This window comes from Gymnogyps californianus, chromosome 11 (assembly GCF_018139145.2).
Source record: "Gymnogyps californianus isolate 813 chromosome 11, ASM1813914v2, whole genome shotgun sequence".
NCBI lineage: Eukaryota > Metazoa > Chordata > Aves > Accipitriformes > Cathartidae > Gymnogyps > Gymnogyps californianus.
In genome coordinates, this window is record NC_059481.1 from 24660378 (window position 1) to 24672172 (window position 11795).

General features: G+C 54.3%; 1 long non-coding RNA gene across 1 annotated transcript; it reads left to right on the forward strand.

Moving 5' to 3' along the window:
* Window positions 1–4685: 4685 nt before the first annotated feature.
* Window positions 4686–9476, forward strand: LOC127020833 (uncharacterized). Its single transcript, XR_007767116.1, has 3 exons — window positions 4686–5056; window positions 5158–5270; window positions 9239–9476. It is a non-coding gene; the product is annotated as an uncharacterized LOC127020833 (long non-coding RNA).
* The last annotated feature ends 2319 nt before the right edge of the window (window positions 9477–11795 follow it).

Here is an 11795-nt window from a genome sequence, read left to right on the forward strand (position 1 = left end):
TATACATCAGTGTAAATGTCCATAATATGTAAGGTTTTTAAAATTTTATTTATAGGAAGGATTTAAAAACTTGACACACACACCCCCCCCCCCCCCCCCCCAGTATCTCTCTATTGATGATATAAAAGCACTTTCAAAAGTTGCCCCTCCACCCTTCTCTTTTTCCCCCTTTTCCCATCTGAATCTGGGGCCGATTCACCCAAACGGGGACTTTCCTCTGCGGGGCTGCACACACGGAGCGGGAGCTGCTGCCACAGCACAAACATACCCCAAAAACCCTGATTCTAGGTCTGCAACGGGATTTAAAAAAAACAATTTGGGACTCCCAAAAAAGTGAAATCTGCCTGGATTTGTGCAGCCGGAAAGCAAAAAAAACCCCACCCCCATTTTCAGGCACAAAACCAAAAGCAAAAATCACCAATTTCTATGTTGTGGAAAAGGGCCAAAAAACACCCTAAATGGAATATTTTGGAAAAGCAAAAAACCCCAATTTTTATATTATGCAAAAGCAAAAAAAAAAAAAAAAACCAAACGATTTGGGGAAAATTTGGGCTGAAACACCAGCAGTTTGAGGGGCATTGCTGGGCATCACTCTGGTGTGGATTATCTGTGCGGGTTATCCCAGGTGAGTTACTGCTGTGGATTATCCCCGGTGGGCCCCCTGGTGTAGGTCATCCCCATGCATGTTCATGCATGTTCCCCCATGCACCTTTCTACCCACATGTACACCCCCCTGCCCTGGTGTCTGTCTCTCCCCCACCCCCCCACCTCCCCCTGCAAGGGTTTGCCCCCCTGCGAGTTTTCGCTATGACATGCCACAGGGATCTCCTGCCCTCCTATCTTGTGCCACCACTCCCCCCCATCACCCCATATTCCGCACTGCTGCCCCCACAACCCCTCTGCCTCCGGACCCCTGGGGTTCTGCCTGCACCCCCAACCTTCCCATTGCCTCCCACCCAAACTCCAACACCCCCCCCCTTCCCTGCACCCCACTCCCACCCCACTCTCCCTCCTCCTATGTTTTTATGCTGAAAACAGTGTTGGTAACACAGGGATGCATTAGTTATTGCTGAGCAGCGCTTGCACAGCGTCAGGGGCTGTTCAGCTCCTCACCCACCCCACCAGCGAGCAGGCTGGGGGTGCACAAGGAGCTGGGAGGGGACACAGCCGGGACAGCTGACCCCAGCTGCCCAAAGGGATATTCCAGACCGTGTGATGTCATGCTCAGCAATAGAAGTGGGGGGGACGTTGGTGGGGGGGTGCTGCTCGAGGACTGGCTGGGCATTGGTCAGGTGGTGGTGAGCAATTGTTTTCATTTGTATCACTTGTCTTGGGTTTTCTTTTTCTCTGGTTTTTTTCTTCTTTTTCCTAGAATTTATTATTGTTGTTGTTGTTTCTTTTTAATTGTTAAACTTTTTATCTCAGCCCATGAGTTTTCTCACTTTTGCCATTCTGATTCTGTCCCCCATCCCACTGGTGGGGGAGCGAGTGAGAGGTTGTGCGGTGCTTCGTTGCCTGCTGGGATTAAACCATGACACAAGGTTAGTTGCAAGCCCTGCCTGGCTAATGCTTTAGGCTCTCCGTGTTATTCCTGCCATCTTTATAGGCCATCCTTGTTCTTCACTGCTGCTTTATAGTGCCTTTTGCTCTGTAAGCAGCAATACTCACGCTGTGCAAGCATACATGTCTCTCAGCCTCTGGGAAGTAACTCTGCCAAAGACAAACAGCCTAACAGCCATGGCACAATCTAGAGCAATTCTGCCTCTCAAGGGACCCAGCAGGCCCCTTTCTCTCACCTCTTACTCTGTCTAGCTAGGCTGGGAAGTACGGTTGTTGCAGAAACTGCTACATCCTCTGATTCCTTCTCGGGTTGTTAGCTTGGCCCTGTGTTGAGGTCATTGACTCTGCACAGAGCACAGGCAGCCTGGAGAGCTTTACACCAAGTCATTCCTTTCCCCTTGGGCAGCAGTGGTTCTGCTGCTGGTACAGGCAGCCGCTTTCTCAAGGGCAAGGGGCTGAGATGACAACAGGCTGCTGCACACTGCAGTCAGACTAAGACGCTGTTCTCTGGGGACCCGGTGCAGGGGAAGCTGAGGTATGTTTTGCACTGCCAATGGCTCTTCACAAGGGAACTGTGCTCTGGTTTTAACAGAAAAGGTGTCGGTCACAGGCAGCCATGTATTGCTGTGTACAGCTATTTGGCAGGTGTCTTGCTTGTTCAAGTAGAGGCATATTTCTTGCCTTGCACTCTTGATGCCAAATCAATCAGGAGTTCAAGTTACAAAAGACATTTGACATCAAAGCAAGATGACGGCTCAGTTTCTACCTGCACTGTATTTCAGGTGTGTTGCTAGCTGAAAATGGCTTGCAGGCCAGGAGATATTTAGAGGGGTCTGAATTAAAGAAAGCGAGTGTTGAAGTGTTTATTTTAAGGAGGCGAATTAGGCAGCCAAAAGAGCTGAGCTGCTCACCCGATGCATTGGCAGAACAGCCCATCCAGCCTACCAAGTATTGTGTGCTGCAGGCAGCAAAGTGCAGCTGTGATGCTTGCGGGCAGGAGCAGCAAGGAGTGCAGAGCTATGCTCCTGTACAGAGCAAAGATGGAACCTCCAGAGCTCTACGGTCATCTGCTAAGGACACCTAATATACCAATATGCCTCTTTGCTTTCCCTGCTTCATGTCTAATTACTTTGCATGGTGGAGGGCAGGGTGACAAGTAACATTGTGCAGTGTCTCTTATCTAATTGACAAGGCCTGCGCAGGAAGCCTTGTGTGTATGCAGGATTAGGAGAGCAGAGTACTGATAGCACAGAGGTGAGGAAAGGTGCGAACAACACAACAAAGCCCAAGGATCACCAGCGTATCACTTGTGCATATCAGCCACTTGCTGCTCCAATGCGCTGTTTCCTGCTGAACATAGCTGCCCCTGTCACACAGAGCAGCTTTCAGTCTCTTCTCTCCTGCCTTCAGGATGTCATCTGTGTTGCCTTATTTTTTTTTAACTCTCTCACCAGCATCTGTTGGCTCGCTGCTGTCGCTCCCACACCCCTGATGCCACACGCAGACCGATACAGCAATCCCTGGGGCTGACTCTGGGGTAATGGGGTGGGAGGCACGAATGGAAACAACCACCCGACTTTTAAAGCAGTCGGACGCCAAGGACCGAAATGCTTGAGCCCCTGGGACGCTTTTTGGTACAAGAGGCAATGAATGTTACAGCCTGGGCTGCGAGGGGGAAAAGGGCAGAGAAATGTAAGCCCTGCAGCCCCAGTGAGCAGTTGCGGTCTCCGGACGGCGCACGCTGGGCTGAGGCACCGCTCGTGTCTCACCCGGCCGATGCTGGGGACGGGAAAGGTGAGCGCGTGCTGCCGCCCGGCGGCGACGGGCGGTACTGCAGCCCGGGAGCCGCGCATGCGCGGTGGCGCGCTTTGCAGCGCTCGCTGCTGCCACCAGGCGACCAAATTTTGGTACTGCAGCTCGGGAGCAGCACATGCGCAATGGCGCGCTTTCCAGCGCTCGCTGCCGCCTCCCGGCGACCAAAATTGGGTACTGCAGCTGGGGAGCCGCGCATGCGCGGTGGTGCGATTTCCAGCGCTCGCTGCCGCCTCCCGGCGACCAAAAGGGGTACTGCAGCTGGGGACCCGCGCATGCGCAATGGCGCGCTCTGCCGTACTCGCTGCTGCCGCCCGGTGATTAAAATTGGGTACTGCAGCTGGGGAGCCGCACATGCGCGTTGGCACGCTTTGCAGCGCTCGCTGCTGCCGCCGGGCGACCAAAATTGGGTACTGCAGCTCTGGAGCCGCGCATGCGCAGTGGCGCACATTGCCGCCCTCGCTGCTGCCTCCTGGTGACCAAAATTGAGTACTGCAGCTCGGGAGCCGCGCATGCGCGGTGGCGGCCCCGTGCTCCACACTAACATCTGCCGGTAACGGCAATGCGATGCTGCAGTGCCTGCGAGGTGATGCCGCCGCGCTCGTTGCTGCCTCCCGGTAAGGAAACGCCGCTTCCGCCCCACGTCCGCGGTTTCTGCGGGCGCTCAGCGCGCAAAGCGCGGCACTGCAGCGCCGGTGCCGCCCCGGGGCGAGCGCCGCCCGCTGGGCGCTCGCTGCTGCTGCCGCCCGGTGGCCGCAGCGCGGTACTGCAGCCCGGCGTTCGCGCGCCGGGTCTGGCCCCTCCGGCGCGCCGTCGGCAGCCGGCGCATGCGCGGTTCCCGGGAGCAGCATGGCGGCGCGCTGGGCTTCGGTCCCGGCGTCGGGTGAGGGACGGGGCCGCCGGTGAGGTGAGCGAGCCGCTGTGGTGGGTGCAGGGGTGTCTTCTGCCCGCTGGCGGCGGGAGGGGAAGCTTCAAACTGCCCGCTGCGGCAGGCTCCCGGTGTGCTGGAGGCGAGCCGGGACAGGGCAGCCCCAGGGAGTTACCCGGGAGCTGACAGGAGGGAAGAGGGGAAGGAGGCGGGCACCCCCCCAGGCACAGACACCGGGCACCTCCCCAACTCTCCAGAGCTCCCCCTGAGCCTCCCCCGGCCCCGCTCGCCCCACGCAGCTGCCCCCAGCTCCAGCGCCTCCCCTGAAGCCTGTCCCGTAGCCCCAGGCTGCCCCCAAGCCCTGTCGTGAAGGCAGCAAGCTGCCCCTCGATGCATCTCCAGAAGCCCCTGCAGAAAGAGGGGCTCCGGCCAGGGGCGTGCTATGGTAATAATGGTCACTGCTTCTTCTTTCCCTCTCCCAGAGGCCGTGTTGAGGATGCAGTTGTCTGTTTCTCCCCTGGGGATACCGTTTACTGCACCCACCTCAGGCTTGAGTGGGTTGTCTCTGCCTGGCCTCACTCTCCTCGCAGCATGGGGGCAAAAAGGGATGGTTGGAGCACTTACTGCCTGTGGACGGGTGCTGCCGCAGCTGAAGCTGGAGAGGCCAGATTAAAGGTAAAGAAGAAGAAATCAAAGGCCATCTGGCCAGGAGCTGCCTCCCGCTACAGGCAAGAGAGAGCCTGTCTCTCCGGGTGAGGAAGGATCCCCCTTTGTAGTTCTCGGCAGGTCAGACCGCCAGCGTGCACCACAGGGTCTGTATGTATCACCAACGGCGCGGTACGGCCGCGTAGTGCGTGAGTGAGTGAGGCTACATGTCCAGGAAGCCTCATTCGTAAGACGCCCGCGTATTCTCTTAGGTGGAGGACAGCCAAGCGACCGGAGTTACAGAAGAGGAGGGGAGGAGAGAAGGAGAAAGAAGCGTCTGAACTGGCAAATTCTCCCAGCAGCGCCAAGAGCAGTGAGAGCTGCGGTGAGTCCCGGGCCCTCGGGGCCCTGTCTCCCCTCTTCTGCATCCTGGTCCCTCCCTGCCCCTCCCCTGTACCCCTCTCTTCCCCACGCTGCTGCAATTTTTTTTTTTTTGCTCCCCTGTACCTCCTTTCTCCATGTCGCTCTGAGCAGCTCCCTGTCCCCATCTTTTAGGTCCTCCCTCTCTCAGCCCTGTAGCCTGTGGCTATTTTATCCTTCTCCGTCTCTCTCTGTCCGGCTCCTGGCCACTATTTTCACATTCCTCCCTCTTTGTCCTGTAGCCCATTGGTATTTTTGCTGTCTCTGGCTCTCTCTGCCCAGCTCCCTGTCCCTGTTCAAGGTCTTCCTTCTCGGCTCTGTAGCACATCACGAGTCTCTTTCTTTCTCCGTCTCCCTTTATCCTGCTCCCTGCCCCTCATTTTGAACTCCCTCTCTGTCCTGTTGCCTGTTGCTATTTTTTCCTTTCTCCATCTCACTGTCTTGCTCCCTGTCCCTGTTTTTTCTAAGTCTTCCCTCTCTGCCCCTAGACCATCGCTATATTTTTCTTTCCCCGTCTCGGTTTGTCTAGCTCCCTGTCCCTCTTTCTTCATTCCACCCTCTCTGCCACGTCGCCCATCGCTTCTTTCCTATGTCCCTCCCTCTCTGTCCGTCTCACTGTCCCGATTTTTAAACTCTCCTTCTTTACCTGGTAGCCTCCTGCAGTTTTTTTCCCTTTCTCCATCTCTCTCTGTCCGACTCCCTGTCTCTAATTTTTAATTCCTCCCCCTCTCTCTGGAAGCCTGTCGGGACATTTTCCCTTCTCAGTCTCTCTGTCCAGCTCCCTGTCGTTGGTTTTTAATTCTTCCCTCTCTGCCCTGTTACCCGTCACCATTTTTTATTTTCTCCATCTCTCTTGGTCCAGCTCAAGAGCCAGATTTTTTTAAATTCCTCTCTCTCTGCCCTGTATCCCGTCACTTCTGAAGGTCTCTTTCTCCGCCTCTCTTTGTCCAGTTCGCGGCCCCTTGCTTTTACTTCCTCCCTCTGTACCCTGTGGCCTGTTGCTTTGCCCCTCTTATTTCTCTCTTTCTCTCTCTCTGGCTCCCCAGCCCTGTTTTTTCATTCCTTCCTCTCTGCCCTAGAGCCCATTGGTAGTTTTTTCTTTCTCTGGCTCTCTCTTTCCAGTTCCCAGGCCTTGTTTTTCAATTTCGTCCTTCTCGGTCCTGTGCCACGTTGCGATTTCATTTCTTTCGCTGTCTCTCCCTGTCTGGCTCCTTGCCAGGAATTTTTAATTCCTCCCTACCTGTCTTGTAGCCCATCGCTGTTTTTTCTTTCTGTCTCTCTCCATCTGGCTCCCTGTCTGTGTCTTTACCTATTTTTTTTTTAATTCCTCCATCTCTGCCCTGCTGCCTGTTGCTATTTTTCTGTTCTCTGTCCCGTTCCCTGTCCTGAGCCTTTAGTTGCTCCCTCTCTGTTCTCTAGCCTATCGCAGTTTCCCCCTCCCCCCCTTTCTCCGTCGCTCTCTGCCTGGCTCCCTCTCCCTGTCTTTACTTATTTTTTTAATTCCTTCCTCTCTGCCCTGTACGCGTTAAATTTTTTTTCCCCCAGTGTCCCTCTGTGGATTGCTCCCAGTCCCAGTTTTTTTAATTCCTCCTTCTTTGTCCTGTGGCCTATTGCAATTTGTTCTTTCTTTGTCTCTCCTTTTTCTGGCTCTTTGTCCCTATTTTTCAGTTTCTCCCTCTCGGCCCTGTAGCCCAATGCTATTATTTGTCTTTCTTCATCTCTCGCTGTCCGGCTCCCTGTCCCCATTTTTTAATTCCTCCCTCTCTGCCCTGCGGCCTGTTGCTATTTTTCCATTCTCTGTCCTGCTTCCTGTCCCGAGTCTTTAATCGCTCCCTCTCTGCCCTGTAGCCTGTCACAGGTTTTTTTTTTCCTTTCTCCATCGCTCTCAGCCCAGCTCCCTGTCCCTACTTTTTAATTCTTCCCTCACTGCCCTGCGGCCCGTCGCTCTCTTCCCTTTCTCCGTCTCTCTCTGTACAGCTCCCGGCCCCTTCCTTTTTGAAATTCCTCCCTCTCTGTCTTGGAGCCCATCATGGTTTTTGCTTTCTCTGTCTCTCTCTGGCCATCTCCCGCTCCCAGTTTTTTCATCTTCTTCCTTCTGGGCCCTTTAGTCCATGGCGATTTTACTTTTTTCTCCGTCTCTCTGTCCAGCTCTGGATCCCAATTTTTTAATTCCTCCTTCTCTTCCCTGTAGCCTGGCTTTCTGGTTTTCCCCCGTCTTTATCTGTCTCCCTCCCCTCTCTGGCTCCCTGTCCCTATGTTTTAATTCCTCCCTCTCTGCTCTCTAGCTGTTGCCATACTTTCTATATGCATCGCTCGGTGTCTGGCTTCTCGTCCCTATCTTTTCATTCCTCCCTCTCCTCCCTGTAGCCCATCGCTATAATTTTCTTTTGCTGTCTCTCTGTCCGGCTCTGGATCCCCGTTTTTTCCTTCCTCCCTCTCTCTACCCTGTTGCCCCTGGCTATTTCTCATGTCTCCTTCTCTCTCTGCCCAGCTCCAGATCCTTATTTTTTCATTCCTCCCTCTCTGTTCTGTAGCCTGTTGGTATTTTTTCTTTCTCTGGCTCTCCCTGTCCAGCTCCCTGTCCCTCAGTTTCTCCCTTCTTGGCCCTGTAGCACGTTGCGATTCTGTTTCTTTCTCTGCCTCTCCTTTCCCAGCTCCCCATCCCTCACTTTTAATTCCTCCCTCCCTGTCCCGTTGCCCCTCGGGTGTCCCCTCCCCCCGTTCTCCATCTTGCTCCTTCTTGCTTCCCATCCCTGTTTTTTAATTCCTCCCTCTCCGCCACGTAGCCCATGGCTTTTTTCTTTTCCATCTCTCTATGTCCGTCTCACTGCCCCCATTTTTTAATTCTTCCTCTCTGCCCTGTACCCTGCTGCTATTTGTGCCTTTCTCCGTCCCTCTCTGTTCATCTCACTGCCCCATTTATTAATTCCTACCTCTTCTTCCTGCACCCACCGCTACTCCCTGCGATCTTCGTCTCTCTCTGTTCACCTCCCTGTCCTCAGTTTTTAATTCCTCCCTCTGCCCCCCATAGCCTCTCTGGATTTTTCCCCTGGTCTGTCTCTCTGTCCGGCTCCCTCTCTCTATGTTTAATTCCACATTCTCTGTCGTGTAGCCCCAGGCTATTTGTTTGTCTTTTTCCATCTCTCTTTGTCTGGCTCCCTGCTGCTATTTTTTTATTTCCTCCCCATCCATCTTGGAGCCCATCGCTGCTTTTTTTCCTTTCTTTCTCCATGTCTCTGTCTGGCTCCCTGTCCCTGGTTTTTTAATTCCTCCCTCTCTGCCCCATAGCCTGTGTGATCTTTTGCCTTTCTCCGTCTCTCTCGCCGGCTCTCTGTCCCTATTCATTAATTCTTCCCTCTCCGCCCTGTAGCCCGTTGCTTTTGTCCTTTCTCCATCTCACTGTCTCTGGCTCCCCGATTACCCTATTTTAGAATTCTGCCCCTCTTCTTTCTGTATGCATTGCTATTCTTTTTGCTCTCCAGCTCTCTTTTTTTTTTTCTGGCTCCCTGTCCCTATTTCTTAACTACAAGGCAGAAGGAAGAATTATGTGGTTTGTTTTGTGTTGTTCCCCCCGCCACCCCTTCTCTCCATCCTTTGCTGTCCCGGCTCACTGTCCCTGTTGTTTCATTCTTCCCTCTCTGCCCTGTTCTTTGTTGCTTTTTTTGTCTTTCTCCATCTCTCTCGGGCCGGCTCCCTGCCCCTGTTCTTTTTTCCTCCCTTTCTGTTGTGCTGTCCATCCTAGTTTTTTTCTGCATCTCCATCCCGCTCCCCGTCCTTCTTTGTTGGTCTCTGTCCTGCTCCCTCTCCCTCTTTCTGCTGCCTCTCTTCCTCTCTCCCTGCTGCTCCTTTCTCCATCTGTCGCGTTCCCTGCCTCATGCTTTCTCGCTACACCCCCGCTGTCCAGCTGGCTGCCACTTTTCTCCTCTCTTCTAGTGTCCTGCGCCCTGCTCCTCATTTTTGGCAGCCTCCGCCTCTGCCCAGCAGCCCATCGCTCCAGGAGCCGACCGACCGACTATCCATTGCCCACTGGACTGACAAGCGCAGCTCCGGAAACGACTGCTGAGGTGTCCCAGGGGCAGGGGGAGCGCTGGGGGCCCTGAGCCCTGGAGCAGACTCGCTCCCAGGACTTGGTACATGCATGACTGAATAAACGCTCGCTGTCTCCTTTGCTCTTCTGGCTGCGTTTGCTCTTCCTTTGCACCGGGCTGCGATGGAGCCCAGGGGAGGAGGTGATGCGCTGTGGGCGTTGGGTGATGGCCCCCTGTTTGTGCTGGGCTCCAGCTGTGGGCCGGGGCTGGAGTCCCCGGTGCAGGCAGTGAGGCTGATGGTGACGGCCCCTCCCTGTAAAGGGGTGGCTGCTGGTGGAGGGGCTGGTGCGAGCCAAGGGAAGAGCGGAGCGGTTGCTGAGTGTTGCCGGGCTGTGGCTGCGGCTGCACTGACGGAGAAGGTGAGCAGGGCTGCACGATTGACCGGTGGGTGTCGGGGAAAGCCCTGAGTAGGGTGGTGGTGCTGGTGGGGTCTGTGTCGGAGGCATGGGGGTGCCATGCCGTGTCGGAGCCAGCAGCGAGGGCTGCCTGGTGCTGGGCGGAGGGGCTGCCTGGAGCCAGAGGCAGGCGGCGGGGACGTGGCGGGGGCTGCCCAGAGCCACACTACGGCAGGTGGGGCTGTGCTGGGGGCTCTGCTCCAGTGCCTGGAGCACCTCCTCCCCCTCCTTCTTCACTGACCTTGGTGTCTGCAGAGTTGTTTCACATACTTCTCTCTCTGGCTGCAAGCAGGCTGTCTGGTTCTCTGTCCTGTAGCCCATTGCTATATTTTTTTCCCTCTGCCTCTCTCTCTGTGGCTCCCTTTCCCTATTTTTCAAACCCCCCTCTCTGCCCCACAGCCGATCGCTGTTGTATTAAGTGGCAAAGTTTTGTTAGCTGGGGTGGAGGCAGGGGCTGCAGGGGTGGCTTCTGTGAGAAGACACCAGGAGTTGCCCCCATGTTGGGCACAGCCAGTCCCAGCCAGCTCCAAGACAGATCCGCTGCTGGTCAAAGCTGAGCCCATCAGCAATGCTGGTAGCACCTCTGTGATGACATATTTAAGAAGGGCTAAAAAATGCTGCGCAGAAGCTGTGACAGAGAAAATGTGAGTGTGAAACAGCCCTGCAGACACCAAGGTCAGTGAAGGAGGAGGAGGGGGTGCTCCAGGCACCAAGGCAGAGATTCCCCTGCAGCCCGTGGGGAAGACCATGGTGAGGCAGGCTGTCCCCCTGCAGCCCATGGAGGTCCATGGTGGAGCAGACATCCACCTGCAGCCTGTGGAGGACCCCATGCTGGAGCAGGGGGATGTGCCTGAAGGAAGCTGTGACCCCCATGGAGAGCCTGTGCTTGTGCACACTCCTGGCAGCAGCTGTGGCCCCACGGAGAGGAGCCCATGCTGGAGCAGGCTTGCTGGCAGGACCTGTGGCCCATGGGAGGGACCCCACACTGGAGCAGAAGAAGAGTGTGAGGAGGAGGAGTGGCAGAGACAACATGTGATGAACTGACTGCAATCCCTGCTCCCTGTCCCCCTGCGCTGCTCAGGGGGAGGAGGTGGAGAAGTCAGGAGTGAAGATGAGCCCAGGAAAACAGAGAGGGGCAGGGGAAGGTGTTTTTCAGATTTGTTCTTATTTCTCATGATCCTACTCTGATTTTGATTGACAATACATTAAATTAATTTTCCCAAGTGAAGTCTGTTTTGCCTATGACAGTAATTGGTGAGTGTTGTCTTTGTCCTTATCTCGACCCACAAGCTTTGTCTTTGTATTTTCTCCCCCCATCTTGTTGAGGAGGGGGAGTGATAGAGCGGCTTTGGTGGGTACCCAGCAGCCAGCCAAGGTCAACTCACCACAGTTTCCTTCTGTCAGGCTCCCTGTCACTATTTTTTAATTCGTGCCTATGTTTCTTGTACCCCATCGCTTTTGAAACTTTTCTTCTACCTCTCCATCCCTATTTTTTAAATTTTTGCATCTGTGTCGTGGTTTAACCCCAGCCAGCAACTAAGCATCACGCAGCTGCTTCCCCCTTCCTGTGGGATAGAGAGGAGGACCAGAAAAAAAGGTAAAACTCATGGGTTAAGATAAAAACAGTTTAATAACTAAAGTAAAATAAAATATAATACTAACTAATAATAATAATTGTAATGAAAAGGAATATAACAACAACAAAAAAAGAAAGACAAGTGATGCATAATGCTCACCACCTGCTGACTGATGCCCAAGCAGCGATCCGCCCCTCCTGGCCAACTCCCCCCCATTTCTATACTGGGCATGACATTCTATGGTATGGAATAGCCCTTTGGCTAGTTCAGGTCAGCTGTCCTGGCCATGCTCCCTCCCAGCTTCTTGTGCACCTGCTTGCTGGCAGAGCACGGGAAACTGAAAATCCTTAAGATAAGCACTACTTAGCACTGTACCAGCTACTAAGAAGAAAATTAACTCTATCCCAGCTGAAACCAAGACAATATGTTT